Source organism: Somniosus microcephalus, chromosome 1 (genome assembly GCF_052327205.1).
Source record: "Somniosus microcephalus isolate GS21.2 chromosome 1, FLI_Smic_1.0, whole genome shotgun sequence".
In the NCBI taxonomy this organism is placed as follows: Eukaryota; Metazoa; Chordata; class Chondrichthyes; order Squaliformes; family Somniosidae; genus Somniosus; species Somniosus microcephalus.
Window position 1 is genome coordinate 172,004,333 of NC_140987.1, and position 14,176 is coordinate 172,018,508.

The 14,176-nt window shown below is 44.2% G+C and overlaps 1 protein-coding gene across 3 annotated transcripts in view; it reads left to right on the forward strand.

Moving 5' to 3' along the window:
* The first annotated feature begins 2,952 nt into the window (after positions 1-2,952).
* Positions 2,953-14,176, forward strand: part of pja2 (praja ring finger ubiquitin ligase 2) — a 115,878-nt gene continuing 104,654 nt past the window's right edge. For 2 of the 3 annotated variants that reach the window (XM_085987473.1, XM_085987482.1), the window contains exon 1: positions 3,040-3,285. The gene's annotated coding sequence lies outside the window, so the exon portion shown is untranslated. The other variant, XM_085987466.1, reaches the window with a different exon arrangement.

Below are 14,176 nucleotides of genomic sequence, written 5' to 3' on the forward strand. Positions count from 1 at the left end.
TTTGCAGATACGCCTGGGCCAGATCAATCTTAGTGAAGCGTTTCCCTCCAGTAGCGAGGTGAAAATATCTTCAATCCGCGGAAGCGGATATTGTACGGTGTGAAGGACCGGGTTCACTGTTACCTTAAAGTCCCCACAGATGCGAACCTTCCTTGGTTCCCCAGGCGTGCTGCTCAACGACTTTTTCATCACAGGGACAATGGGTGCAGCCCACTCGCTCCAGTCTACCTTGGACAGTACACCTGAATGTTCCAGACTCTCCAGCTCTGCTTCGACGGCTGGACGGATCTGGCCTTAAAAATTTTTGGGCTTGCGTTTTCTTCAATTTTAATCATTGCTGTCATGCCTTTTAGTGTTCTGAGTCCTTGCTGGAACACTTCTTTTGCGTCAGTTAGGATCTTTGACAGTCGCCCAGGTGTGACATCGTCATCCTTTTTGTCAGCCACAGTCAGTGCCTGTATGGAATGCCAATCCAGTTGTATTTTCCGGATCCATTCACGTCCCAGTAATGGTGGTCCTCCATCTTGCAATACATACAGGTCTAGTTTTGGTGTTTCCTTACCGTTATATATAACGGTCACCCTTATTTTTCCTTTGGGGTAGACTTTTTGCCCCGTGTACATCTTCAAAATAATTTTTGTGTCTCTCAAGGGTATGTGTGAGAATAGCCGCTTGTAGTCCCGTCGGTTTATTACTGTTAGAGCTGATCCTGTGTCCAATTCCATCTTTACCTGGACTCCTGCTATCTTGAGAGTGACCCAAATGGTTCGGTGATCCTCCGTTGTGATCACATTATGTAGTTTCAGACAACTCAGTTCCCTGCTTTCGGAGTCGTTATCACTCTTTTGTTCGTCTGAACTATTCTCCGTTATCTTATGTACCTTCTTGTACTTCCCTTTGGTCGGTTTCTTATTGCTGGTTTTCTTTCCCGACCTGCAGACTCGTGCTATGTGTCCTACTTTTCCACACTGTCTGCACACTTTGTCTTTGAACCAGCAATCATTCTGGTCGTGTGTTGTTCTGCCGCAGCGATAGCACTTCTCTGTTCCATATGACATTTCGTTTGTGCCATATTCTTGCGGTCTCTGTTGTATCTCTGCAGCGCCCCGTGCTGCTGCTTCATATGATACCGCTATGCTGAAAGCCTTTTCCAGCGTAAGGTCCTTTTCAGATAAAAGCCGTTTCTGGGTTCCTTCACTTTGAAGCCCACACACAAACTTGTCCCTTAAGGTATCTGCCAGTCCTGCTCCAAACTGGCAGTGTTTCGATAGTTTGCGCAGTTCTGTTAAATAATCAGCATTGCTTTCATCCTTATGCTGGTTCCGTTTGTGAAACTTGAATCTTTCTGCTATCAGCAGCGGTGTGGGGTTTAAATGTTCCTTTAGTATCGTTACTATGTCTTCAAAACTCTTTTCCATTGGCTTCGTTGGGGTTACTAGATTTTGTAATAAACCATACGTCTTTGCACCCATTAAATTTAACAATACCGACGCTTTCTTGTCATCAAACACCTCATTTGCCTTGCAGTACACCTCTATTCGTTCGACATATGTAGTCCAATCTTCGACTTCATTGTCAAATGCGGTGATACTGCCACTCTTCGGCATTTTGGGTGTGGTTTAAAATGGCGTCTCCCGCGCTTTCCTTCCTCCCCCGCTGCTGCCGACGCTGCTCCCGGCGGTTTTCGTGACAATGGCGGCGCCCTGTAGGTTTCGCGCGCTTCTCTCTCTCCCTCTCTCCGACGCTGCTCGGCCCCTGAACACCGGCTGCGCCCTGTGCACTCTGCCCTCTCTCTCTCTCTCCCCATCGACGCTGCTCGGCCCTTTGCTGTGCCGCTCGGTCGAGCTCTAGCCCGCCGCCGTCCGGGAAGGGTCTGCGCACTACCTGTTGCCAGCCCGTTTCACTGGACCACCTCGACTGGAAAGCCAAGCCTGGCTCTCGACAGCCTCCCCCGCAATTCCCGAGTCTCTGCTGGATGACTGGGCGGTTGCCCGTGGTTGACGCCCGAGTCTCTGGCCTTGACCTCCAATCCACTGATCTCCAGGAACGAATCCCCGGGAGGTGATGCAGAGTTGCAGGTAGGTTCGAACCTGCCTCGTCGCCAATGTTACGTCCGTGTATAATCAGACACAGACTGCGGAGAACGGTACAACGGTGTTTACTCAACGTGGTTCAGACTGCAACTGAAACAACAGATTACTACTCAGCGTTATATACAGGTGTGGTCACTGCCGGTACTACAGTATACATGAGCTGTAGAAAGTAGTTCCCCTCTTAAAGGTACATACATTATACTCTCCTCTTGCCCCCTAATTGCCCCTCCTCTCCTCTTGCCCCCTAATTGCCCCCTCTCCTCTTGCCCCCTCTCCTCTTGCCCAATTCCCACTGCCCCCTAATTCCCCCTCCTCTCCCACTCCCCACTAATTCCCCCTCCTCTCCCACTGCCCCCTAATTCCCCCTCCTCTCCCACTGCCCCCTAATTCCCCCTCCTCTCCCACTGCCCCCTAATTGCCCCCTCTCCTCTTGCCCCCTAATTCCCACTGCCCCCTAATTGCCCCCTCTCCTCTTGCCCCCTAATTCCCACTGCCCCCAATTCCCCCTCCTCTCCCACTGCCCCCTAATTCCCCCTCCTCTCCCACTGCCCCCTAATTCCCCCTCCTCTCCCACTGCCCCCTAATTGCCCCCTCTCCTCTTGCCCCCTAATTCCCACTGCCCCCTAATTGCCCCCTCTCCTCTTGCCCCCTAATTCCCACTGCCCCCAATTCCCCCTCCTCTCCCACTGCCCCCTCTCCTCTTGCCCCCTAATTCCCACTGCCCCCTAATTGCCCCCTCTCCTCTTGCCCCCTAATTCCCACTGCCCCCAATTCCCCCTCCTCTCCCACTGCCCCCTAATTTCCTCTCCTCCGGCCCTCCTCCTCCTCGCCCGGTCAGTTACTGTGTGGGCGCTGATTGGTTGGCAGCTCCTCAGTGACGTGTTTATTTATTGCGGGCCGCGCGGTGTTTTTTTGCTGCGGGGGTGACGCTGCTCGGAGGTGAGTGAGAGAGAAGACGGGGCAGGGCGAGTAACCGGCCGTCCATTGTAACTATCACTGAATGCCTGCTACAGGCCGCCAAATCCGCCGCAACAACCACAGCATGAGCCACTGTCACAGGCTCATGAGTCGAGAAATCTGACTTGTTCCTGGTCTGTTCCCAGCCTCTGGAATCCTGTCAGTGGCCGGGCCTAGGGGATGTGTCGCACAACTTAAAGCCTGAGTCGGGGGGGAAATATCGCCTTCTATTTCTGTACGTATTTTAGATGAGCACAGGCAGCTTGTGACCTGCGTAATCTGTAATACTGAGAGTGGAAATATGGACACGAACGCGATTTCCATTAACAGCAGCTTTTAGTTTTGCGTAGTACCCCAATCCAGAGAGGTTGAGGGGACAGGGAAAAGGGAATCTGAGGGGTGGTTTTGCAAATTTCCTGTTGAGCTTTTCTTGGCATAGCTAGAAGTGGGGTTGGTCTCTAAGGTAAAGGGCATGTTAAGGTTATCACACCAAGTGTGTTTTGGCACTATACTTCAGACATCAGGGCCAAACTGACCTCTTGCTGAAGTCACTGTACTGATACCTTGGGATGCATTTGTATTGTTGGTTATTGGTCTGAAATGGTACTTAAAAGTAAAACTTCTAGCCAGGTGGTACTTTGTATGTATTACCTGGCTTTGATTTAAATTTTCTGGCAAGGAGATGTGCAACACTGCTCTGGCTGTTGCATTTTAAATGTTTTGAGAATGCAAGTGGATATGTCCATATTCTCTGTTTAAATCAGCTCTTTTATTTTGGAAAAGTATTTAGGAGGTAAATGTTTGAATTTTTTTTAAAGTTTTTTTTTATAGTCCAAGCCGTGCTTCTGGTGGGGGTGGTGGGGGTGGGGGGGGCTCATTTGCTGTGTGCTCATTGGCTGTCATGTTTGCCAACATAACAGTGACTGCACTTCAAAAAGTAGTTCAATGGTTTTGAATCATTCAGGGATGCCTTGAGGATGTGATATGGTGCTACATTCATGTCTAGTGTCAAATTGGCCTTTTTGTACAGCAGTTCCCTCCCAAGAGTAGTTATGAAGTTAAATTTCTGCTCTAGTTTTGTAGTTTTAATAGGACAGATTTGGTTAAATGTAGCTCCACCTTGACAAAGATTACTTGCGGCTATCCGGACCAAAACTCTCCCCTACTTCCCTACTCGAATAATGTATTGTGTGTTCCCTGGTATACGGACATACGAAGCAGGAGCAGGCCGCTTGGCCCTTCGAGCCTGCGCCGCCATTCAATAAGATCATGGCTGATATGATTACTCCACATTCCCGCCTACCCCCGATAACTTTTCACCCCCTTGCTTACCAAGAATCTATCTACCTCTGCCTTAAAAATATTCAAAGACTCTGCTTCCACCACCCTCTGAGGAAGCGAGTTCCGAAGACTCATGACCCTCTGTGATAAAAAAAAATTCTCCCATCTCTGTCTTAAATGGGCGACCTCTTATTTTTAAACAGTGACCCCCTAGTTCTAGATTCTCCCACAAGAGGAAACATCCTCTCCACATCCACCTTGTCCAGACCCCTCAGGATCTTGTATGTTTCAATCAAGTCACCTCTTACTCTTTTAAACTCCATAAACTCCAGCGGATACAAGCCTAGCCTGTCCAACCTTTCCTCATAAGACAACCCGCCCATTCCAGGTATTAGTCTAGTAAACCTTCTCTGAACTGCTTCCAGCGCATTTACATCCTTAAATAAGGAGACCAATACTGTACACAGTACTCCAGATGTGGTCTCACCAATGCCCTGTATAACTGAAGCAGAACCTCCCTACTTTTGTATTCAGTTCCCCTCGCAATAAACAATAACATTCTATTAGCTTTCCTATTTACTTGCTGTACCTGCATAGTAACCTTTTGTGATTTATGCACTGGGACACCCAGATCCCTCTGCATCTCCGAGCTCTGCAATCTCTCACCATTTAGATAATATGCTTTTTTATTCTTCCTGCCAAAATGGACAACTTCACATTTTCCCACATTACACTCCATTTGCCAGATCTTTGCCCACTCACTTAACTTATCTATATCCCTTTGTAGCCTCCTTATGTCCTCTTCACAATTTACTTTCCTACCTATCTTTGTGTCATCAGCAAATTTAGCAACCATACCTTCAGCCCCTTCATCCAAGTCATTTATATAAATTGTAAAAAGTTGAGGCCCCAGCACTGATCCCTGTGGCACACCACTCGTTACATCTTGCCAATCAGAAAGTGACCCATTTATGCCTACTCTCTGTTTCCTGTTAGCTAGACAATCTTCTATCCATGCCGATATGTTACCCCCTACACCATGAGCTTTTATTTTCTGCAATAACCTTTGATGTGGCACCTTATCAAATGCCTTCTGGAAATTAAGTACAGTACAGTATAATTCTCCTTTCATGTGGAAAGCTATAGGAGAGGCATCTGCATTTAACGTAATTGTTTTAAGTTTAATGCTTTTATTAATATATGCTTGCACTGGAGATCTGCTCTATGCTGTCTCATTTTTTGCTTAAATTGTTTAATTGAATATTTATGAACCTGCCTCAGGGCATTGACCTGAAACTGGAATGAATTGAGATCCTGGCCTGTTTCAAGATGGTGGCGTGCTTACGCATCACTCGTGATTCATTATTATTTTGTGTCCTGACGATGTCTAGAGTTTGGGGGACTATAATACTATTTATAATACCATTAGCAATCCAAGTTGCAGCTATTTTTTTCAAACTATATTCTTTTTCACTGCAAGTCCTGTGCTAAAAAGTTTTAATTAGTTTGTCAAATATTAAACCTATAATTTTTAGGAGCATGGCAAAAGTGGTACTGATTTGCTTACAGGTAAACTTTATACTAATAAGTCTGCCCAGATTCATTTGAATATTCCATGATTTTAATGATGCACTTTGGATGAAGGAACCAGAGTGGATGTTCTCAAATTTAAGATGCTTCAGGTACTAGCATCAATACTAGTGGGTTTTTTCCCTCCATGAATTGTTCTAGTAAGGTGGAGAACATCAATACCACTATTGTTTTCTGCCATTGTTCTGTTTTAAAATGTACAGTTAACCAACTAGAGTTCATAACTTTAGCTATTTTAGCCTGACCAAGTGACTAAGTTGCTGCTATTTCTGATCTCTGCTTTTTAACTCTGAGAACATTATCTTCCTGACAGACTTTGAATAAATAGTATAAAGGAATGTCTAGTTTTCCTTTTGCTTTAGTGTTGCTTTTCGCAGAAAAGTAAAATGAGTCTTTCTCCACTTGGCAGACATTTTACGTACAAGAAATTGTATATAGCCTTATAGCCTAATTGTGATTACCTAATTGCCAGAAACAGATGCTCATGATAGAGGATTACCTTTATTGGACTTTAAAATGAATACATTGAGAGTGCCTATGTTGAGGAGAAACTGAAACATTTACAGTGGTGTAGTAAAGGTTGGAATTTAAAACAGGCAAGTTGGGGTCAAGAAGAGGGATGTTTACTCAGTGCTGACACTGGGCGCCTAAAATAGAGAACTGTTCTATATCCCAGCACTGACAGGTCTTGATCATTTTGGGAGAAATGTATTTAATGTACATCCTGCATGTTTGAAAATAAATAATACATTATAATGCAATGTAGTTTTGTTTCCTCATAATTCACTACAAGATAAAAAGCTTGGTATCCTAGCATCATTACTGTTTCACTTGTGTGGTGCTGATTCTACACTACTGTAGTCTATCTGCTGTGTAACCATAAGAAAAGAATAACACTTCTAGATTGCATAGGTAACAGATACAGTTGAGGCAATAATTAGTTTCTTATTCTTGTGGATTGCCAGGTCATTATATTGCTACCCTGTAAATCACTGCCAGCCATTTTGTTACAACGTATGCATTCTGTTTTTTCCATCCCTTGAACTGGGTGGGTTAAGAAATTGCAGATAAATTTTGATGAGGTAATGCATAAGACATGGAATGTAGGCTTGCCGTTATAAATGGTGGGAAACTATTTGGGGTAATTATGAATTATTCAATGAACACTTCCTGTCAATTTGAAGCTACTTGCAATTTTAATCTAGTAGTATTCAGTGGTATTTGACTACAATGCAAGAGTGGTCTTAAACGAAGTGCACTTAAGAGTGTTAATGTTGGGAATTTGGAGAGAGTGGATGAGTACTAGGTGTAAAAACTGAAATTTAACATTTTGAATTTAACTTAGAACTTTTAAAAACTGTAAAATAAACTGGTTAACAGAAACTGCCTGTCAGTGGCAGTTAACTGTCAATCAGCTGTAAATGTTTATCTGAATAGTTATTAATTACTGTGAACAAGAAGCTGAGTCAGCACTTGTAGCTTTGGTGTGGCCAAGATTGGGAACTAAATATTCCAGGATACTTGACTTTTAGAAGAGAAATGAAGAATGGAGTGGGTGGGTGGGGTGGGGTAGCCCTGATAAAGGATGGGATAAAGACAGTAGAGAGAAAGGATCTTAGCTTGGAAAAACAAGATGTAGAATCACTGGGTGGAGCTAAGAAACAACAAGCGGCAGAAAACAGTAGGGAGTAATTCACAGCCCCGCGCCCCCCCCCCCCCCCACCCCAACAGTAATTGTAGTATTGGGCACAGTATAACTCAGGAAATTAGAGATACATGTAACAAGGGTAATATAATAATAGGGGATTTTAATTTTCATATAGACTGGGCATGCCAAATTTGCAGCAACAGTGCAGAGGACGAGTTCATGGAATCCATTCAAGTTAGTTTTCTCGATCAGTATTCCAAGGAACCAACTAGGTAACAGGCTATTTTAGATCTAATATTGTGCAATGCGACAGGGTTAATTAATAAAATTGTAGTAAAAGAGCCTTTGGGGAACAGTGACCATAATGTGATAGTTTTATGTTGAGTTTGAGAGTGAGTCAGTTAAGTCCGAAACTAGGGTCTTAAATCTAACAAAGCAAACTATGTGGGTATGAGAGACAAGTTGGCTAAGGTAGGTTGGGAAACTAGATTAAAAGACATGATGATAGATAAGCAATTGCAAAAATTTAAAGAAAGAATCTATAATTCACCATTAATAGATATTCCCTTAAGGAATTAAAAATTCCACGGCAAAAGTAGTAGTAGATTAAAGGAAGAGGCTTATAATGTGGCTAAAAAGAGTAGTAAGCCTGAGGATTGGGAGGATTTTAGAATTCAGCAAAGAAGGACCAAGCAATTGATTTTTATTTGTTCATGGGATGCGGGCGTCGCTGACAAGGCCAGCATTTATTGCCCATCCCTAATTGCCCTTGAGAAGGTGGTGGTGAGCCGCTGCCTTGAACCGCTGCAATCCGTGTGGTGAAGGTACTCCCATGATGCTGTTAGGGAGGGAGTTCCAGGATTTTGACCCAGTGACGATGAAGGAACGGCGATATACTTCCAAGTCAGGATGGTCTGTGACTTGGAGGGGAACGTGGAGGTGGTGGTCTTTCCATTCACCTGCTGCCCTTGTCCTTCTAGGTGGTAGAGGTCGTGGCTTTAGGAGGTGCTGCCGAAGCAGCCTTGGCGAGTTGCTGCAGTGCATCTTGTAGATGGTAGACACTGCAGCCATGGTACGCTGGTGGTGGAGTGAGTGAATGTTTGAGGTGGTGGATGGGCTGCCAATCAAGCAGGCTGCTGTGACTTGGATGGTGTCGTGCTTCTTGAGTGTTGTTGGAGCTGCACTCATCCAGGCAGATAGAGAAAGAAAATAGAATATGGGAGTAAACAGGTGAAAGTCATAATAGCAGATTATAAAAGCTTCTATAGATTGGTAAAACGGAAGAGATTAGCAAGAGTAAACGTGGGACCCTTACAGACGGACAGGAGAAATTATAACTTGGGAATAATAAAATGACAGACGTTAAACCCATACTTTGTATCTGTCCTCACGGAAGAAGACACAAAAAACATTCTGAAAATAGTGGGGAACCAAGGGTCTAGTGAGAATGAGGAACTTAAAGAAAGTACTATTGGTAAAGAAGTAGTACCCCTGTACTGCAGAAATTACTGGGACTAAAAGCTGACAAATCCCCTGGACCTGATGGCTTGCATCCTAGGGTTTTAAAAGAGATGGCTACAGAGATAATGGATGCATTAGTTTTGATCTTCCAGAATTCCCTGGATCCTAGAACGGTCCCTGCAGATTGCAAGGTAGTAAATGTAACCCCGCTACTCAAGAAAGGAGAGAGAGAGATAACTATAGACTAGTTGACCTAACATCAGCAGTAGGGAAAATGCTAGAATTCTAATGTAGATCTAAGGTAATGCAGAGCACATTAAGAGGTAGGCAAGAAAACCCAGGTTTAAAATTAACTGGTTTCAAGCAAGGTTAGAGATTGGAGTGATCTTCCCCTGCCAGCCTCCCAAACCAGATTTGATGGGATTAGAGTTTCAGTGATACTGTCATTTCTTAATGGTCCAATTGAAGTTCCCATAGGGGAGCCAAAGTCTCCTACAATCAGGATGCTGTACCTTTTTTTCCTGTAATTTTATCCTTGCAAAGATGTGTACCTGAGGGGATTAGATACTTGTTGTAATCTGGTCACTGGATGTAATGTAGTTTTATTTTCAAACTAACATCTAATGAGGTTCCAAAATCAGTAAATACTAAGTGCAGTGTGTGTCTATATTGTGGTGTATGTAACTTGTTCCACCTTAAGAGAACTTAAACCTGTTCCACCTTAAGAGATGTACTACTTTCTCTGGCTGCTGTATACGGTAATACCGGTGGTGACCACACCGGTATATAAGTGCTGTGTAGTAATTTGCTGGGTAGTACAGCCCTAACCTCCGAATAGTAAAGACCTATTGAAAAGTTATTCTTGTAGTCTGTGTCAGTAATTGACCTTAAATATAACTGGAACACACAGACTTAACATATATATTCTGCAATGGGTTAATTACCATTTAGTAAGAATGGTTTTTGATTTAATTATGGCCTCCTTTGAACCTCCTGACACTTGCCTTTGATACCAGCAGCTTTCAAAAAAATTCTTTGTTTACAAGCTGCTTGTTTTTAACCACTTAAAATAAAAAATCAAATTTCTGGGAGTTCTCAGTTGTAGGGATTCACAGACAAAAACACTTTCATACAGAAATCTATCAAAGACTGTGAACAGCTGCAGAACTTTACATCCATATAGTAGATGGATCTCAAAATAGTGGTGAAATGGAAACCATTTGCATGTACAGGTCAAATGGGCATGTTAGTTACTTGTTTCACTCTACACAAAGGAATAAACCTATTATGTCCGTGTGTAATTGAGACACGGACTGCAGGAGTTGGTTATAACAGGTCTTTACTGAGTGGAGACAAACTGGAACTACTATGCAAAAGTTACTACACAGGCTTATATATAGGGGTGGTCACTACTGGTACTGCAGTATACAGGGGCTGCAGAATATAGTTCCTTCTGCAAAGTACATACACTACAATTCCTCCCCTTTTAGCTAAACAGTACATAACATTTGATTAATAATTAAATAACATTTACAATTACAGTTGCTAGATACATTAGCTGAAGTTAAGCAATTATAAGTTCAGTCTTTGAGGAGGCTTCCTGATTCTGTCTGGATAACGCCTCTTTGGGGTATCAGGTTCTTCTGGCAAAGTTGATTCGGGATCAATGTCGTTGTTTGGTTCGTCTGCTTCCAATATCACCAATTCTGAGGTAGATGCAATTGGTACTTCGGTTTCATCACCAGGTGTATCGGATCGTGGTGTGGAATTGACGTTTTCCAGTGACTCTAGAATCTGGTCAGCATGGCGTCTTACAATGCTCTCTCCAACGTCCACGGTATACATTAGAGGTCCTTGCCGTGTACAGATCGTTCCTGGCTGCCATTTCTCTGTGCGGTAGTCCCAGGCCAAAACTGGTTGACCTATCTTAAAACTCCTGGTCGGCCTTTCATTCATATTCTGAAACTGCCTGTTCTCCACATCTCTTCTGATGTTTGGCTTAACCAAATCCAAGCGGCATCGTAGTCTTCGATTGAAGAACATCATGGCTGGAGTTTGGTTGGTAACCGCATGTGTCGCATGTAGGCAAACAAGAAGTTATCCACCTTGTGTTGTAGGGGTATGTCTTCATTACACATTGCCTTGATAGCCTTCTTGAATGTTTGAACGAACCTCTCAGCCAATCCATTGGTGGCTGGATGATATGGGGCGGATGTGTAATGCTTAACACCATTGTTCTTTAAGAACCTCCGGAACTCTTCAGACACAAACTGTGGTCCATTGTCAGAGCAAATCTGTTCAGGCAGCCCATTTCTGGCGAATATGGTTCGTAAGACTGTGATAGTTTTTTCTGTGGTGGTTGAGGACATTTTTATTACCTCTGGCCACTTTGAATGTGCATCCACCGCAATTAAAAACATCGAGTCCATAAATGGACCAACAAAATCAATGTGCACCCTTTGCCATGGAGATGAGGGCCACTCCCATGGATGTAGAGGGGCTTGTGGTGGGGCGTTTTGGACCTTCTGGCATCCTGCACAGCTCTTGGTCATCTCTTCGATTTCTCTATCGATTCCCGGCCACCACACAAACGCTCTGGCTAAGTTCTTCATTTTTACCCCTCCCAGATGACCCTCATGAAGCTCATTGAGCACTCTATCCTTCAATTTGGGTGGAATTACTACTCTGGATCCACACATCAAGGTTCCTCTGCACACTGACAGCTGTTCTCTTCTCGGCGAGAATGCTGGCAACAGTGGTTCGCCATGTGCTGGCCATCCCTTCACCGTTAAATCATAGACCCAGGAGAGTGTCGGGTCATTTCGTGTTTCCTTTTCTATGTTTGCATTCGTCACAGGGAGACATTCGACTATGGTCGAGTGGAATATCTCCACTGGATCCACTGCAGGTGCTTCTTCCACCGTCGGCAACGGTAGGCGCGACAATCCATCAGCATTCCCATGCTGTTTAGTTCCTTTGTACTCGATGTCATATTGGTGTGCCCCTAGGAAAAGGGACCACCTCTAGCCGTTGTGCTGTCATTATCGGGACGCCCTTCTGAGGGTTGAAAATGGAGACGAGAGGTTGATGATCAGTTAGTAGAGTAAATTTCTGACCGTGCAGGTCGTGATTGAACTTCTTCACCCCCCACACCAGGCTCAGGGCCTCTCTGTCAATCTGGGCATAGTTACGCTCGGCTGAAGTTAACGAGCGTGACGCAAAAGCTATCGGCCTCTCTGAACCATCAAGGAATTTGTGACCGTACCGCTCCAATGCCGTAGGGAGACGCATCACACGCCAGTCTTATCGGTAGTGATGGGTTGTAGTGAGCCAATACTTCTCTTGAAGTGATTTGGTCTTTACTCTTCTGAAAGGCCCGCTTACATTCATCGCTCCATTTCCATGCTACTCCAGTTTGTAGTAGGGCGTTCAGTGGACAAATTCGGCAAAAACTTATGGTAGTAATTCACCAATCCGAGGAATGACCTCAATTGCGACACATTTTCAGGCGCTGGAGCCTTAACTACCGCTTCAATTTTGTCAGGGGACTTATGTAACCCCTCTTCATCAATCACGTGGCCACAATACGATATCTGTTTCTTAAAAAACTCGCACTTGGGGCGATTGGCTCGTAGCCCATGTTCTCTTAGTCTAGTGAGCACCTGCTCTAGGTTGGCGAGGTGTTCACTGTCATCTTCACCTGTCACTAGGATGTCGTCCAAGTAACACTGAGTCCCCGGAATCCCTTGCAGGACTTGTTCCATCGCTCTTTGCCATATCGCCGGAGCTGATGCTACTCCGAATACCAGTCGATTATAGTGGTAAAGACCTTTGTGAGTGTTTATCGTGAGATACTTCCTAGAGGATTCTTCAACCTCCATCTGCAAATATGCTTGTGCTAGGTCAATTTTTGTAAAACGCTTCCCTCCAGATGGTGAGGCGAAAATATCTTCTATCCTCGGGAGAGGATATTGTACTGTGTGAAGGACTGGGTTCACCGTCACCTTGAAATCCCCACAGATGCGAACCTTCCTTGGCTCCTCAGACTTGTTGGGCCAGAAATTCCAGGCCAGAAGCGTGAGTACGGTCGGCTTACTCACGCTTCTGGCCGTTGGAAATGCCGGCGTTCAGCATGAACAGCGCATGCGGGGAACGCCGGCATTTCCAGACCTCGAGCGCGTGTGACTGCACAGGCAGCGCTTGCGCAGTGAACTTCGTGGATTTCATTCATGAAACCCGTGAGGTTAAGTCCTTAGAAGTTACACTGAAAAAAAGCAAGTGTAAAGTGGTTCATTGGCTGCGGAGGAAGATATATTTTATCGTGGAGCTTTTGAAATGCAATATTTTTGTTTGGGAAAGGGAGGGAAGTTATTTTAAGAAATTTTAAGTAAGTTTTAAAGTTAACATTATTTTTTTTTTTTTTTTTTTTTAAAAGGGTTTTCAGAACGGTAGGTAGAAGGAGCAATTGTGGCTGTGTGAATGGAATGTGAGAATGAGTTATGTATGTATGTCCACATATATTCCTTTACGTATATGTATGTATGTTTTATATTCCTTTACTATGAATATGTTTTTAATTATGATTTTCCAATAAGTTACTTTCTCTGAAAGTCATAATTAAATAATACATTCATACACATAAGTAAAGGAATATATACATAACACGCAAAGGAATATATACAGACATACATACTTTCAGAAGCTCCACGATAAGAAATATCTTCCTCCGCAGCCTCTGTAGCAACTGTACCCATGCTTTTTTCATGTGTAAGTTGTAATGACTGGACCTCACTGAAAGCATTAATGAAAGCGGCGAATTATACTGCGCACGCGCTGCATGTGCAGTCGCACGCGTTCTGCCTCTGAACCCCTTCGTTCAGAGGACAGGAAATGCCGGTTTTCCCCACATGCACTGTGCATGCTGAAAACCGGCATTTCATCCGGCCAGATGCGTAAGTACCCCCGACCGTACTAGCGCATTTGGAAGGGAATTATTGGGCCAACATTTTACATGTCAATAAAATAAAAAAATTTAACACTTGCACGACTTGCCCCCTCGCATCTGCGACTGAGGGTCCAAGGAGGTGCATTGCGCAAGAGGTCATCATCGGACGTATCCTCACACTGTTCCCTTTGGGGAACTGTA